Source organism: Podarcis erhardii (assembly GCF_964252035.2).
Source record: "Podarcis erhardii genome assembly, chromosome: 5".
NCBI classification, from domain to species: domain Eukaryota; kingdom Metazoa; phylum Chordata; class Lepidosauria; order Squamata; family Lacertidae; genus Podarcis; species Podarcis erhardii.
Genome location: NC_138509.1, coordinates 44,776,558 through 44,792,609, shown reverse-complemented (window position 1 = coordinate 44,792,609; position 16,052 = coordinate 44,776,558). Strand labels below are relative to the sequence as shown.

At 43.1% G+C, this 16,052-nt stretch overlaps 1 protein-coding gene across 1 annotated transcript in view; it reads left to right on the top strand.

Moving 5' to 3' along the window:
* Nucleotides 1-5,073: 5,073 nt before the first annotated feature.
* ZRANB1 (zinc finger RANBP2-type containing 1) overlaps nucleotides 5,074-16,052 on the top strand; it is a 40,755-nt gene continuing 29,776 nt past the window's right edge. The window contains exons 1-2 of the mRNA XM_081863244.1: nucleotides 5,074-5,459; nucleotides 14,865-14,950. The gene's annotated coding sequence lies outside the window, so the exon portion shown is untranslated. The remainder of the gene's footprint in view (nucleotides 5,460-14,864; nucleotides 14,951-16,052) is intronic.

The following is a 16,052-nucleotide window of genomic DNA, read 5'->3' as shown; positions in this document are numbered from 1 at the left end:
TCCCAAGCACCCCAACCCCAAATCCAAAATCCAAAAACCCCCAAAAAAGTTTTAAAAGTTTAGCTTACCAAATGGATGAAAGAGAAGTTCTGGAAAAGCTTCAACAATCAACCACCGAAGTCCTCAGAAACCTCAAATGGCTGCAAAATAAGTTTAGGAAAAGCTTCAAAAATCACCAATGTCTTCAAAAACCTCAACTGCTCCCACAGACAAGCACCAACCCACCCACAACACAGAAATTGCAAACCCCTCCCCAACTGCTTCCCCACCCAGACAAAAAAAATTTTCAAAAAATAACAACATGGCCAGCACTCAGAAATTCAAACTCAGAAAATTTTTCAAAAAAAAACAACCTGGCCCAGTGGTCACAGAAAATCATAAAAATTCCCCAAAAAACCCCACATGGTCCCAGATTTCTGCAGAAACCTCCCCAACTGTTCCCCTAGCCAGCCAGCACTCAGAAATTCAAACTCAGAAAAATTTTCAAAAAAAAACAACCTGGCCCAGTGGTCACAGAAAATCATAAAAATTCCCAAAAAAGGCCCACAAGCCCCCAGATTATCGCAAACCCCTTCCCAACACCAAGTCCTTGAATCCCAAACACCCCAACCCAAAATCCAAAACCCCCCAAAAAAGTTTTAAAAGTTTAACTTACCAAATGGATGAAAGAGAAGTTCTGGAAAAGTTCTGGAAAAGTTTTGGAAAATCTTCAAAAGTGAGCAAAGTCTGAGAAAAGGCTACCAAACCACGTGCTAACAGTTGCTCCTCGAAGTCAAGTCGCAACTGCAGCTGCTCAAGCTAAGCACCCTTGGTTTTAACGGTTTTTACACAAAGGAAACAAAGTCGCGAGACGTTTTCGTTTTGCGAAGCAAGCCCATAGGGGAATTCGTCTTGCGAGGCAAATCGCGGACGAAAAAACCTTTCGTCTAGCGAGTTTTTTGTCTTGCAAGGCATTCGTCTTGCGGGGCACTACTGTACTATAATCCACTCCAAGAATTTTATTAAAGAGTGGTATAGAAGAGAGAGCTTAAAAGTTTAACACACACAAAAATAGTGCCTCAGAAGCTCTCATGGTTAAGAACTTGCATATGGAACCCATACATTTCTCAGAAGGAACTGAATCTTTCTGGATAATGTTTCCACAAAGATGATGTTCAGAATATTGTACTAAGTTTATATGTGTTGTCGTCTGAAGAAGAGAAATTAACATTTTGCAAGGAAAGGAGCCACACACAGGGCCAATTCTAAACCAGCAGCATCTCAGGCGAGGGGTATATTGGGCACCTCTGTCTACTGGTGCTTAGTGGGAAGGTATGGGGCAAGAACTTGAGGCTCTGCAGATGTTGTTAGACTACAATTCCCATCATTCCTGACTGTTAGGCTCCCTTCAGTCTCAGCCAGAGTGGCTAACAACATCTGTAGGGTCTCAGGTTCCTTGCCAGTGGCCTTGACTGTCATCCCTGCTGGGTAGATAGGGAACCATATGCTCCCTCCCATCTTGTGCCCCATGTTTGAGACAATTAAAAAGCAGGACGAAAGTTCCTAGTTTTATTAAAAACAGAGACACATGTGAAACAGCCACAGCTTTAATTTAAAACATTGCTCACAGAGTTGTGATAGTGTCACTGAGTTGTCAACCTGTTTTTTGTCTCGGGGGACCTGTATCTGAGTCAGCTGCATGCAACAAGCAGGGTAATGGGTGTAGCTTTCACCATTCCAGTGCCTCCATGCAGTTTATAGATGCCCCTCTTACACCTTATGCACAGGAGCATAACAAAGAAAATGTTGGCAACCTACATGTGAACAGATGCTTCTCTCCTGACCCTAATGGGAATGTTTTCACTTCTACCACCTCTCTTGAACTGCATGTTTATGCTGGGCTAGAAAACAGACCCCAATGTGTATAATACTCTGCTATCATAGAAGTGCCATTCGCTTTCAAAAACAGTCTATTGATTATTTTAGTACTTGCCTTGACATAGGCAATGCAGCATGATGTGTGCTAGATACTATACTTGGTAGGAAGAGGATGTGAGTTGCATCAGGCTACTCAAAGTGACACTCTGTCACGGGGCTTCTATACTATAGTGCTTTACCTGAAGCATATCCTTTACTATGAAAGGAATCTGTCAGGTGTTTTAGCTCCTTGACAGTCATCTGTCAGCTGCGCAATAATGATGTTGGCTTCAGACATTATTGGCTTGAAGTTCCCTCTTTCAGGCAAGGTCTGTGTTGACAAAAGAGCATATTTGAGTTGCAGTATCATCCCCATGATCTAAAGATAAAGGTGTAGCAAGATTAATATCAAGGCAGTAAATCTTTCTCATTGAACACGGCCTAACATAAATCCTAATCCAGGGAATCAAGATGGTGCCCTTCAATACGAGATTCAATTACTACCACGAAATTGTTCGTGTTAGCTTCATCAGCATTTCCCCTTGAAAAAAACCTACTCTGACAAATCCTCACACTTTTTTTCAACTCTGCAGAGGCAGCTATAGAAAAGGTATTATGGCAAAAAAGAAAAAAGAAGAAAAACAAGTAAGATGCATACAAACCACTGCTGGTTTTGGTATTAATTTTTTTTTAGCTCTTGGATTTGTTTTTTTACTACATTACACTGGGCACAGTTAAATTATGAAATTCCCTCCCCCACAAGAGGCAGTGATGGCCACTAACATGGATGGCTTTAAATGAGTATTAGACAAATTAATGGAGGGTAAGACTGCCAGTGGCGCTGTGGGTTAAACCACAGAGCCTAGGGCTTGCTGATCAGAAGGTCGGCGGTTTGAATCCCTGTGACGGGGTGAGCTCCCGTTGCTCGGTCCCTGCTCCTGCCAACCTAGCAGTTCGAAAGCACGTCAAAGTGCAAGTAGATAAATAGGTACCGCTCCGGCGGGAAGGTAAACGCCGTTTCCGTGTGCTGCTCTGGTTCGCCAGAAGCAGCTTAGTCATGCTGGCCACATGACCCGGAAGCTGTACGCCGGCTCCCTTGGCCAGTAAAGCTAGATGAGCGCCGCAACCCCAGAGTCGGCCACAATTGGACCTAATGGTCAGGGGTCCCTTTACCTTTACGGCTGCCAGTGGCTATGTTCTACGTCCACTGTTGCTGGAAATTGCAGGTGGGCAGAGTGCTGTTGCCTTCATGTCCCACTCACAGGCTCCCCACAAGCATCTGGTTGGCCACTATGAGAACAGGATGCTGGGTGGGATGGGCCAATGACCTGATCCAGCAAGCTCTTAACAGAATATGTGCCAATACAAACTGAAAAAAATCTTATGCAAATTACACTGATTTGCATATTATTTTTGGGGTAGATTTAAAAAAAATGCAGCATTATTCAGAAACCTACATCACTACAAATCACCAGACCAATATACCCCTATTTTCTCTTGAGTTTGTTGGACCTTCTCCAGACCATCATTGAAACCAGACACCAATTCAGCACATTCACAGTAACCCCGAAATTAGATGAAGAGGTCAAATAAGATGAAGAGGTCAAATAAAATTGGGTATCAGTATGTTGATGCCACCACACTCATGGCCTGTTCTTACGGAACGACACTGGGTCTGTGTGCCCCAGGATCACATAGCTAACTACTATAACTGCCCAAGTCTTCTTCGCACAACTGCTGAAGGCTGCTTAACAACGGCACAGTCGGTCCAATGTTTTATTTGATACACAGTGTACTTGTTAAAAAGAATAGCCACCCTGGGCTATAGGTAGAGCATGTGTGTATCCTTGGTTTGGGCACCAGTAAAAAGAATCTCAGGTAGTTGGACTGAGAAAGACCATCTTGTCTGATAATCTTGCAAGGTAAACGAACCTGCCACCCTCCAGATGTGCTTGGACTCTATCTCCTATCATCTCTGATCACGGGCCATATACAGTGTAGGCTTGATAGAAGTTAGAGCTCAACATCTGTGGGGCCCACAGATTTCTCCAGCCTTGATTTACAGCTACTGTCAAGGCTGAATACAATACTGGCTTACGATGGACCAGTGGTCTGGCCCTATTTTAAAGCATTTCTATATGTTCAATGATAGGGAGCAAATTAGTGGGAACCTCACTGCTCAATCAAAAAATTTTTTGGAGGGAGCTGGACTGGCAGGAGTAAGAAACACTTGTCTAGACTGCAATGGAAAGTGGTTGGCAGTGGGGAATACGGGGAGCCATACCTAGAGAGCAGAGCCATTACTGAGAACCAGCATGGTATAGTGGTTTGCCAGCAGCGTTTTTTCAGCCTTGGGTCCCCAGATTTTCTTGAACCACCACCTCCATCATGCCGGACCACTGGCCATGCCAGCTATCTATGATGGGAGCTGTGGTCCCAACAACATACAGGAACCCAAGGTTGAGAGTCTGGGTTTGAGCATCCGACTTGGACATCCTGGGAGAGCAGGGGTCAAAACTCCCAGCCAGCCATGAAGCTGGCTAGGTGTCCTTGGGCCAGTCGCTGCCTCTAAGCCTAACCTACCTCACAGGGTTGTTGCTGTGGGGATTAAATGGCGGGGGGGAGAACCGTGTATGCCCCCCTTGGAGAAAAAGTGTGGGATATAAATGCAACAAGTAAATAAACACTGTGGAAAGCGGAACAACAGGCTGCCTGAGCGTGGCGGGCGTTGAGCACTTTATTTCGGATGGTGCAAGAGGACTTTTCTCTTTGCAGGCACAGAACAGGGAAGCAATCTGCGGGAGAAGGTGGTGGTGGAAGCAGCAGCAGCAGCAGAGAAAAGGGAATCCCTTTCTCGATGTTTCACGGGGAGGAAAGAGTGTCCTGCGGGCGCTTTGCAGCCGTCAAGCGGCCATCTCTGCCTTATTCGCTGTGGAGGGTCGAGGTGGGCCTCTCGGATTTTCCGCGCGTGCACACAAGGGGCGGGTTTCTCCTTTCCACCCCCACCTCCTATTTTATTCCCGGATAGGAAAGGAGATACTCCCTCCCCCTCCCCCCCCCTCAGCATCCTCACAATGAGGCGCCCCAAAGACTGGGATGACATCACCCGCTCGTCTCCAAAGAGGCGCCGTCCCATTGGCCGGCTGTCGGCGCCTTTGCGGCCAATGGGGACGCGGCAGGGCCCCAGGCCGGGCGGGTGACGTGCGAGCTTCCAGTCTCTTTGCCGTATGGGGGTTTATTTTGTTTTGGGCCACTCCAGCCGCCGCCATTAGGCGAGCCCAGGGTAGATTCGAGGGTGGCGGGATCTCGTTGCCTGGGCTTCCCTCCCCCTCAGCCCCGCCGGGGTGGTAGCGTCCTCCCAACCAGCGACGTCCTTTTAGCCACCCAGACCAGGAAGGAACCATGTCCTGAGCGGGCGAGGGGGGGAGGGGGGAGACGGGAGCGAGAGGCCGCAGCCAGCGGTGCGGAGCAGGGGCGGCTGGCTGGCTGGGATGCGGGTGAGGGGCATGGGCGGCAGCCGCTGAGGAGAGACAGTCGCGGGATCAGGAGGCTGCCCAGCGAAGGTATGGAGATGGGGAGTGGAGGGGGGGGGAGAGGGAAGCGACGAGGCGGGGTGGGGGCAGAGAGGAAAAAAAACAGCATTTCTTAATGGTTTTTTTTGGGGGGGGACTTTTGTACTTAATGTGAGGAATTACATCACCCTGAGCCGCCTCTTCCCCCCCGGTGTATATGAGGGCGAGGGGACAGTTTCTCACTTGGGGGGGGGGGGGTCGGCGTTTATAGTTGCACTTCGGAGAAGGGAGGCGAACTCCGTCCCTCAGCTTCACAGCCCTTCCTCTTCCCCCTCCGCCCAACCCCTGGAGGTACCTCGGGGCTTACGCGACCTCCCCCCCGTCCCCCCCAGCCCCCCACACCGCGCGCCGCTTCAATATCACTTTGTTGGCCGGGCCACCCCCTCTAGTGTTGGCAAAGGATTCCTAAGGCCTTTCACTCGCTCCTAACGAGGCTTTGAAGCTCCCCCTGTTTGCTCGCCCCCTCCCAAAAAACACCACCACTTAACGATGTTGCCTTGCTCACCGCCCCCCTCGTTTATGAGCCTCCCCAGCCTTTTGCTCGGGCTGGGAGAACAGGGGAGAAATGGGCTAAAACTTTGACCACTGTGTTTAGTGTGTGTGTGTGGGGGGGGGAGATCCCTCTTGTGTTACCTCAACGGAGTGCTTGTCGGTTGCTCTATGTAGGGATCCCCCCCCCCCCCGCCGCAAGAAAAGAAAAAAGGGTGGGTGGGTTTTGGAGCATCCAGGCACCTGCCCGGGGGAGATGCTTCTGTCGCCACTGGGTTGTTTACTATAAGGTTCTGCCACCTATGGCAGTTTATTCGGAGTTGGCTTTCATGCCGCTAGAAGTATTAACGTGTGCATAATGTGTACTAAATTGCTCGGTGCCCAGAAGCCGTTTTTTTGGGGGGGGGGGACTGCTAAATATTGCAACTCTTGTTTTTGCTTAATGTGTGTGGCTTATCCGACAGGCCCCCCCCCCGTGGTCTGCATGGAGAGCATCACTTCTGTTTTTGGAAACGGGAATGTGATGCGGTAAATGTTGGGTTTTGAACACCTAGTGCAGTGTATCCAACGCTGTTGTTTCAAAGCGCTAAGAAAACCACAATTTGGCATATGCAGCAGAGACATTTCTGTGTTCTTGCTTATCCACATTTAGTGCTGCAGTACCTACATCTTACTATAGTGAGGTCATACCTCTCCTGTTTTCCACCCCTCCTCTTCCTCATTATTCATAGACTGTAACCTGTGTCTTACTGTTTCTGTTGCAAAAGTGGCATGCCATAAATACTGGATTTTTTCAGTGCAGATGTTAAATTCTTTATCCTTGTTAGAGTGAAATTGATTTGATTTTGTGCAGTTGTACTCTAGCTGAGCAGCCCCCCCCTCCCAGCAACTATCACAAGGAGACTGCATCTTTGGCATGATACACTTTGTGAACTGCATCAGTCATAGTAAGAAATTGTACTGGACAATGATAATTAGAACAAAATCTTCCTACATTGCAGCAGCTGTCTTAATGGCCAAGCAAGGCATTTTTGGAGGTCATACAGTACTTTTTGGAGTACCGCAGATAACCCTCTCTGTATTTGAGAGCAAGTTCCCCTGTGCTGTTGCTTTGTAAAAAAAAATAGTCTTCAAAGCTGTACAGATTCTTCTGTTGTCTTCTCAGATCTCCCCTCTCCTGATTTGAGAGAGTACTTTCACCCCTAGATATTCTAAAAAGATTCTGAACATACCATTTCCAGTTGATGCATTACATAGGGCAACCCCTTATAGTCTTAGGCAGTAGCATTGAGGGCTGTGTGTGACAGCAGGGTGCCCTAAACATAGTCTAGATGCTGCTCTTAACAAGGGCTGTGAAGTGGCTCTGTAATTGCATTGTTTTTTTATGAGCAAGGAATGCCTTTGCTAGAACTCATGGGATGTGGCACTGTAATTGGTAATGCTTCCTGCTACATATATGCTGGCTATGATTTCAAGGGCATAAATTTATCTAGCTATCCAAAGTTTTCTGGCATGCCACTGAAGACAAGTTACTTTCCACGGAATAACAGGATGTTTTCATTCCCAGCTCAGTTTTCTGTAGATTTAAAACATTTCAGATTCTATTTCTGCTATTTCCACTAATTCTTGAGGAATAGCTGCCTTTTGTGTGTTTGCTGCCTTTTTGGAGGTGATTTGAATTGTGAATTTATAAGAGACGGTTCTGAAGTCCACTGAAGCCATCTAGGAATTAGTAGCTGAGTTACAAAAGCCAATTTTAGTTTATGCATATCAGAACTAGAAAGCTGAGGTTCTTTAAATGTATTATAATCTAAATTTCCTGTGTAGAAAGTTAGCATTTATGATTTGATTGTAAAGAAAGTACCCCGCTATTGTTCAAATATTATTTAGCACATAAAATTTTGCTTTAATTTGTATTTTATTTTAACTACAAAGAATGATAAACAACAGAAATAACCAATAGTCCAAGCCATGTATACTCAGAACAAGCCCCATTGAATTCAGTGGGGTGTACTCCTGGATAAATTAGGATTGCAGCCTTATTAAGCCTGTGGTATACCAGCAAGGATGACACCTACCAGGTGGCTTAATCTTTAGCCAACCTATGTATTTTTAGTTTAGGGATGAGAAAACCTATGAGCCTCTAGATGTTGTTGGATTCCAACTCTCATCAGCCCTAGGTAGCATGGACAATCATCAGGGATTCTTGGAGTTCCAGTCCTGCTGGACTGAGTGCACACCAAATTCTGCCAATCCCTGCAGAAAGGCAGACTTGGGGGCTCTTCACAGAACCACACAGGGATATTTTCAAGTCCTGAAGGGTGTTTTGAAGTACTGATGTTCTGCAGATCTCCTTCTCCTTCTCCTTCTTCCTTTTCCCCAGACCGTCAAGGTGGCCTACAGATAAAAATACAAAAGCACAGATAAAATAGAAACAAATTAAAAGATAAAAAAGAATAATTAAAGTAATTAAACATTAGCAGAATTTCAACAACATATTAAAAGATACATTAAAAATATAGATAATAACAACAATAACATCACAGCACCAGTCCTTTCCTTAAAGACAGCCAGTTCTTAAAAGGCCTGTGGGAATAAAAACGTCTTCACCTGCCTGTGAAAGGACAATAAGGAGGGAGTCAGTCTAACTTTTCTAGGAAATGAGTTCCAAACTCTGACATCAGCCACCAGAGTGGCTCCCTCTCCTGCATTCCCACCAAGTGTACCTGTGAGGGTGGTGGGACTGAGATGATGCCCTACCCTGATGATGTCACAGCTTGGGCAGGTTCTTATGAGAGAATACGGTCTTTGAGATAGCCTGGACCTAAGCCTTATAGGGCTTTCTAGGTCAAAACCAGCACTTTGAATTGTGCCTGGAAACAAACCCTAATTACATCAAATAATTAACAGGTGGGTGGCTCTGCCAATTTGTCAAATTTGGCCCACCAGGATCAGGGAGATAAAGATCAGGCCCACTGGGGTGAAAAGGTTTCCCATTTAGATGTGCCTATTCAGAACTCTTTCTAGGATTTACAACATTTTACTTTAACATGTAGTGACATGATTGAGCTTTTGGTCTGTTTTTGTAAGCATATTGTAATCACTAGTACTGAAAAATTTCATAGCCTATAGTTTCTAATGAGCTAAAGGTTTCTTTAAAACAGTTCACTACATACCGGTATATTATTAGGAAATAAAGTTATTTTTTGTTGATGTTGACATAAACTGTAAATGAAGTTTTAACAATGAGTAAATTCAAATGGTTGATGCTCCAAGAAGGGATAAAAAAGTTATTCTGTTGGTTCAGCAGAATGAAAATTAGGCATAGAAATAATGTGGTTTAACAGGCCCATCCAGTGTTGCAGTATGTAACCTTTCGAATTATACAAAACATTTTTCTTAGGATGTTGAAAAAGACTTTTTAAAAGGAAAAATAAATGTTAAACCAATCTTACCCTTGCTAATCAGTTCCATTAAGATGGGAGGATTTCCACCCCCACCCCCACCCCCAATTTGGTTAAGGCTGAGCCTTATACTATTGTTTCAGGTTACTTAAAGTGCTCCCGGGGCAAGGCAGTAATGGCGAAGTCACCGTTTGAAAAATAATAATAAAACTACTTATACAACATGTTTGTCAGTGTGGTGTTGCAGTTCCCTTAGAAGGCATAGAAGCAAAAATAAACAGTTGTTTTTATATTAGCAAAGGAAGCAACTAATGTTAGAATAAGCTGTAGGTTAGAAATCTTAGAAAGGTTACAGCGTGGAAAGTTTACACAACCTGAGAATTGCAGGGTGGGGACTGAAGGTGAACAAACTACACCAGAAGGAGCATGATGTGTCCCCCACCAGATGTGCTACCCCTCCCCTAACACCCCCACACCCGTATTATGTCAACTAGTAATGTAATTGGTAGAAGTAGATAATTTTGAACTAGCAAAGGTGAAGAACCTCTGGCCTGTCGGCCTAATTTATGCCCGTCAGTCACTGTACCCTCCACGTTTGGCCTGCCTGTCCATTTCAGCAAAGTCACTCCCACCTGCCCTACACTTTGCATCATATGTTACATCCAATGTGGGACTGGTAAAGGCTTGGATGAAATGGGCTTGGCAGAAAGGAACTCTGCAGGCACTGCTGATCTGAGTTGCCTGCAAAACCCCTTGTGCAGTGCTTCCCAAGCATCCACAAGCACTGCACATGCTTTTTTGCCCATACACTTTGCTTTCAAATCTCCAGGGGCAAAAATGGGTCACCTGATGTTGTTGTAACACCAAGGGGTTGACAGGTGGGCAGCCTGTCAAACTTGTCCCACCAGGATATGTGGAAATCTGGCTCACTGGCGGGATCTAGTTTCCTACTACTGTGTATAGATTAATTTGATATAGCACTTTGTTGTGGTGTGATACTGAGCAAACGATACTTAACTTTAAAAGATCTATGATCTGAAGAATTTATTGAATAGATGTAAGGGCTTCTGTATGCACAACTTGACATTTTTTTCAACTTCAGCTTCTTTTGCATTATATGGTCTTCCTGAAGTTTCACTTAAGTTTCTGTAATTGCTGATAAAGGGGTTTAGAAGCCATACTCTGTGGTGGTGTCACTTATGTAAATCCCATATAGAGTTCATAATATGGCTTGATCAGGGTCCTTCAGTATGAAATTTGTACTGAAATTATGGGAAAGCTGGGTATTTTACCCTAACTGGATTAATAGTGTCAAATAGCATTACAGTGGTACCTCCGCTTGCGGACGGGATCCGTTCCAGAGCTCTGGTCAGATCCTGAGGTTTCTGCAACCAGAGGGACCACTTCTGCACATTCACACGGGGTGGTAGAGTGCTTCTGTGCATGTGCGCGGGGCGGTTTGCCACATTCGCATTGTGAAGGATATGCAACCAGAGGTGTGCGTATCCAGAGGGTACCACTGTACTGTGTTTTTAGATGACTTTAAAGAAAAAAACCACTACTTTTTCTGCACAAATACTTTAATCTACTATCTCCTCTTAAAGTTCTTTCTGTCTTTTTTGGTTGGTCATTCTATGTAGCACTTCCAATTTATTTGGCACAGATTTTGATACATTTCTATATGGCTTATTTTCAGCACTAGCCAAATGTGTAGAAGACTCTGCCAAGCCATCTTGGTTTATGCTGCATCATTATCTTCCATTTGAGGATAGTATAAGAATAGAAATATATTGAACTACTGCTGATTGTGCCAAATTGCTAGACTCTTTGTTTTCTACAAATTCTAGGGATAGTATTATAATAAATGAGTGTTCAAGTAATTGATCAACATACAAGGGTTATAAATGTGTAAATAGCCTAACCTTAGTTGCTAGGAGACAGTGATAAATGGACATCTGCTATCTACAGACAACTAAAGGATTTGAGGACTTGTATTTTAAAAAGTATCACTTGATTGTTGTTAAACTGTTAAGAGAAACAAAATGACCTGATTTTGAAATAATGTAACAATACAGTAATTAGAATAGCACATGATTATTATTTTGTGGTGTCAGCTGACTGGAAACACACACATGACTATACAAGTTCATGCTACAACGTTTATGCTAAGTCTTTGTCTCTTTTTAGAAATGTAGGCAGTACTACAGTTAAATGTAATTCCTCCCCTACATATATTTCAAGAGGATGCTTGGAGATGTACAAGCATGTACCCTTTCTCCCAGTACTTAATGTCTTTTGCTAGTACTACAAAGGCAGGGGCTCTAATGTATGTTACCACGTGCAATTTTAAAACAGGTTTGTTAATCATCTGTCATTGTCCACTACCCCCCCTCCAAAAAAACCCTTTTTGTCATATCTACCACATTCGAGAACTTTGGAAGAACTTCAGAAGGGTGGTTTACGTAGGCATTCTTGAAAATATTTTGTCCTATTTGGTTTGCGTCAGCTAATTTCAGGGGCGTATGTAAAGCCCCCTGAGCCCTTGGCAAGGAGCTGTATCGGTCCGGTCCCCCCCAGTCGCCTTCATGGTTCAAGAAGGATGAGAAGCTTCTCCTGGACTTGATCTTGGCAGGACAGTGGCGTCATTTCACCACACACATATTTGTCATACAATCCATAGTCTGATAGATGATTTTTGTGTCCCCCCTGGGCCTGTGTCCCGGGTGAAGGCCAGTTTCACCAACTCCTAGGTATGCCTCTGGCTAATTTCAAGGAAAGCTTTGATAGCTTGTTGTCTTAACATAAAAAATGTGTTACTGTTACGCATATATATATTTTTTAGTTCTACTCACAGGTAAGACTTCCTGTAGGTGGAACAGGAAGGGAAGCAATTTTCAAGAATTTTATCTCCCCCACTTGCAGCCTCTATAGTACCCTAAATCTGTTCTGGAGAGTCCTTCATCACTCTGGAGATTTCTCCATGTACCTCCTCCACAAGAGGCCCAGAGGGTGGCAACACAAAAGCAGGCCTTTTTTATGGTGGCTCCTCCATTGTGGAATGATTTCCCCAGGGAGGCTTGCCTGGCATCTTCATTAGGTGATAGGCAAAAACATTCCTCTTCTCCCAGGTCTTTGGCTAATTAAACAATCCATCACCTTTTAATCTCTGTGTGGGGCGGGGGGCGTAGGGCTGTCATTTAAAAAAGAAAATTAACCCAGTTTTTGTACATAAAGTATAAAGCTTTTGCTTGTGCATCTAGGATACCTGAAAAAGTGTCTCCACTCCCATCATTCAGCCCAGACACCGAGGTCCAGCTCTGAGGGCCTTCTGATGGTTCCCTCACTGCAAGAAGTGAAGTTACAGGGAACCAGGCAGAGGGCTTTCTTAGTAGTTGCTCCCACCCTGTGGAACACCCTCCCATCAGATGTCAAGAAGATGAGCAACTATATAACCTTAGAAGACATCTGAAGGCAGCCCTGTTAAGTCTGTATGAAGGGCTTTCCTACTGTGAATACTACAAAGCAAATTCTTCCTCCTCTACACTACTCCTTCAGTTAGTAAAACAAATCAATACAAATCAACACTTGCAGCTAGTCACAACATGACATGCTAGGTTTCCGACAATGTCTGCCAGTTTCTGATATCTACTGGAAAAGAAGAACTGCGTGAACATTTCTGGAAGGTGGAACGATAGGGTCTTTCTCATATGAGTGTAAAATAAAACAAATCATAATTTAAATTCTATAATTAACACCTCTGCTTTATGCTGAAGTAGCAGTACTAGCAATTCTTTGTGATACATGACAAGAGCTCCTTTGGGAGGAAGGATAGAATATAAATTCAATAAATAAAATACATGTTTGGTCTAAAATAGCACCTGAAACTCATGCTTTAAGTACTAAGCTAGCAGTTAAAATTGTGTTATTTTGATTATCATTTCAAGAGCCAGCATCTGAAAATATTCCATTCATTGTGGTATTTATTCTCTTGAGGCTGGAGCAGATGAGCGGCCTGCCTGGAAACGATGGTTTTGCAAATTGGGAGCATAATCCAGAAACAGATTTGAAATTGGTATATAGGTTCTAGCTTGAGATGGCAAACCTGGTTTTCATTGGCCAAAGTGCAGATGTAATGCCAAACCAGCAATTATATTGATAAAAAGAAGAAAAATTCTGTACCTGGGAATGGGGCACAGTGTATGTTCCTGAGGCTGGTTCTTGATTACAGCTTAAGTATCAAATCATTTATTTGTTTTAAAACCAAAGGTCTGCACAAACAAATAATAGTTGACACTCTGCAGGGAGTACCAGAAAATCTGAACTGGGCCAAAGCAAGTGTACAAGGAGCTGCTGTAGTGATTCCTTGTAAAAATCTGCTCTCCAATACTATATAAAGATTACCGTAAATGGTTTATAATAGCTCAGCACAATTGAGCAAACAGGGGGTTATTGGGAATGCTGGTGTATGCTGCTCAAATTTCACCTGTCCCACTCCTCCCTTTGCTACACTGGGAGGAAACAAACTAGAATACTGCATATATGTAAGTGTAATTAATTTTGTCGCCCCCCCCCCACAAATGAGGAAATGGGATTTTATTGGTACCCATTCTGTAGTGGGCACTGTGAGGCTTAGATAGGAGGTGTTTTTTGTTGTGATCCATTGCTAGGAGCAGTTCAAATCCAGTAGCCTACAACATGATCTTTTGCCTCTCTGCCGCACATTTCTGATTAGCTAATTAATGGTGGAAGCCGAAGAAACATGCATGAGAGCGTAGATATGTATCCAAATTACTGGGTAACGAAACAGGTTTGTGACTTGAGGTTATCTGAAAGTGAAGAACCATAGTAAGCCACTCTTGAAAGTGAGGGGACTTTCAAATGTAGCTTGTGATACGAAATGGGGATCTGCTTTTCAAAAAATGAAAAAGTTACAAATGTTTGTTGCTTGGGTGGACCTGAAGTAACTGCATGGATCCTGCTTGGTCCTTTGGATCTTGGTTCATTAATAATTCCAGGGCCATTCTACTGGAAAGAAAAGTCACTTGAATATAGGAAATGGAATGAATCCTTTATTGGAATTGATCATGTGTGGGTTTGTTTGGCTGAATCGCATGTCCCATGCTTGGTTTGCTATTGCATATATATACTTTGTGAGGTATACATATTGACATGTAGGTTTTGAATAACTGCCTACAAGGAAGCAGCTTTCATATATGAAGTTTATTCTGTTTTGAAGCATTGCTAATGCTTGAGGAAATGCTTCAAGTATTTTGAAACTGATGTAGTCATAAGTAGGTTACAGCTGAGCCAGTTCTCTATGAAGCTGGAGTTTATCAGACTTGTGTTTGAATGATAAAGCAGCAGATCCATAGATAGTTCTGCTGCAGTTTCATTTAAAGTTACTCAAAAATTTACTCTAGACATGACAAATGTGACTGATATAGTAAGTACTATTTCCTGTATGTTGTAGTAAGATTTTAACAATAATTTGTATTGTTCACAGGAAAAGCTGTGTACTTAGTGCTGTCCATCATCCTTGCCACTGAAAAGGCAGTATGGAGACGAAATAGACTCTTCAGTATAGAAAAAGTAAATAGAACAATTTTTGTTTAAAACCATATGGTCATCTGAAAAAAGAAGGGTCATACATTATCTTTCAACTCCTACCTGAGTCCTTTGTATTGTGTGATGAATTAGTGATTCCAAAACCTGGAGGACCCTTGTAAAGCAAAACTGGGATTAACTGGTTTAAAAGTGACTGAATGTTACAACGTTGATGTAACATAATTCTCTTACAACGCTGTTGCCTCTTGAATGAGTGTTGAACTTAAAAAAAAAGGGGGGGGGAAGGTTTAGGGATATTCTGATTTCTAAAGTAACAAATCTGAGTAGTTAGTAAACTGATGTATTCCATCTTCAGCATCTTAAAGTAGGATTTAGGAACAGCCTAAAGAGTATTTTATTCATATTTTTTCTGTTGAATAAAATGATAGAGATTTTAGTCAGTACATTTAGTTATACTGTATTCCTGATATCGGGTGCTGGGCACATATATTGAACTTTAAGTACAATACACTAGCAGAAATTAGCTCTCAGTGTATCTTCCAGGTCATTCCTGAGGATTCTTAATGATCTGTCACTGATCCATTTGTGTTTATCAATTCTGTACTGTATGAGGTATAAAATAAGTAAGGCAGCTAATGACCGATTAGCAGTTGTTATAATATTTTCTTTACACTATTGAGTAAAGCAATACTCAGTCAAGTGTGATGTGATATGAAAGTACTGTTCAGACACAAGGCTAAGCATGATTATGCAAATGAACCTCTGGCTCTCACTTTCTGTGGTTTATTTATTCTGGTTTGTTCTGAACAAACCAGAATTTGAAGCTTCAATTTGATCCTGATTTGTTTGAACTAACCACAGTTTCCTCGGTTCAACTGTAACAGAAAACTGAAGGCTTTTACTTTCAAAGAAACAAAAATCTTTTCTCTCTGCATGTGAAGGCGGGGGAAAAGGGGATGAATGAAACTGAGCCTTTTCCTGACTTCTTCATGTAATCCTAATCCATGATCAAGCATTGTGAATGAACTGTGTTTAGTTACTCTTTTGGTATATATATGGTATATATTTTTTCATAACTATGGATAGTCCATAATTTATGTGTTCTAATAGATTTATTCTTATTCTT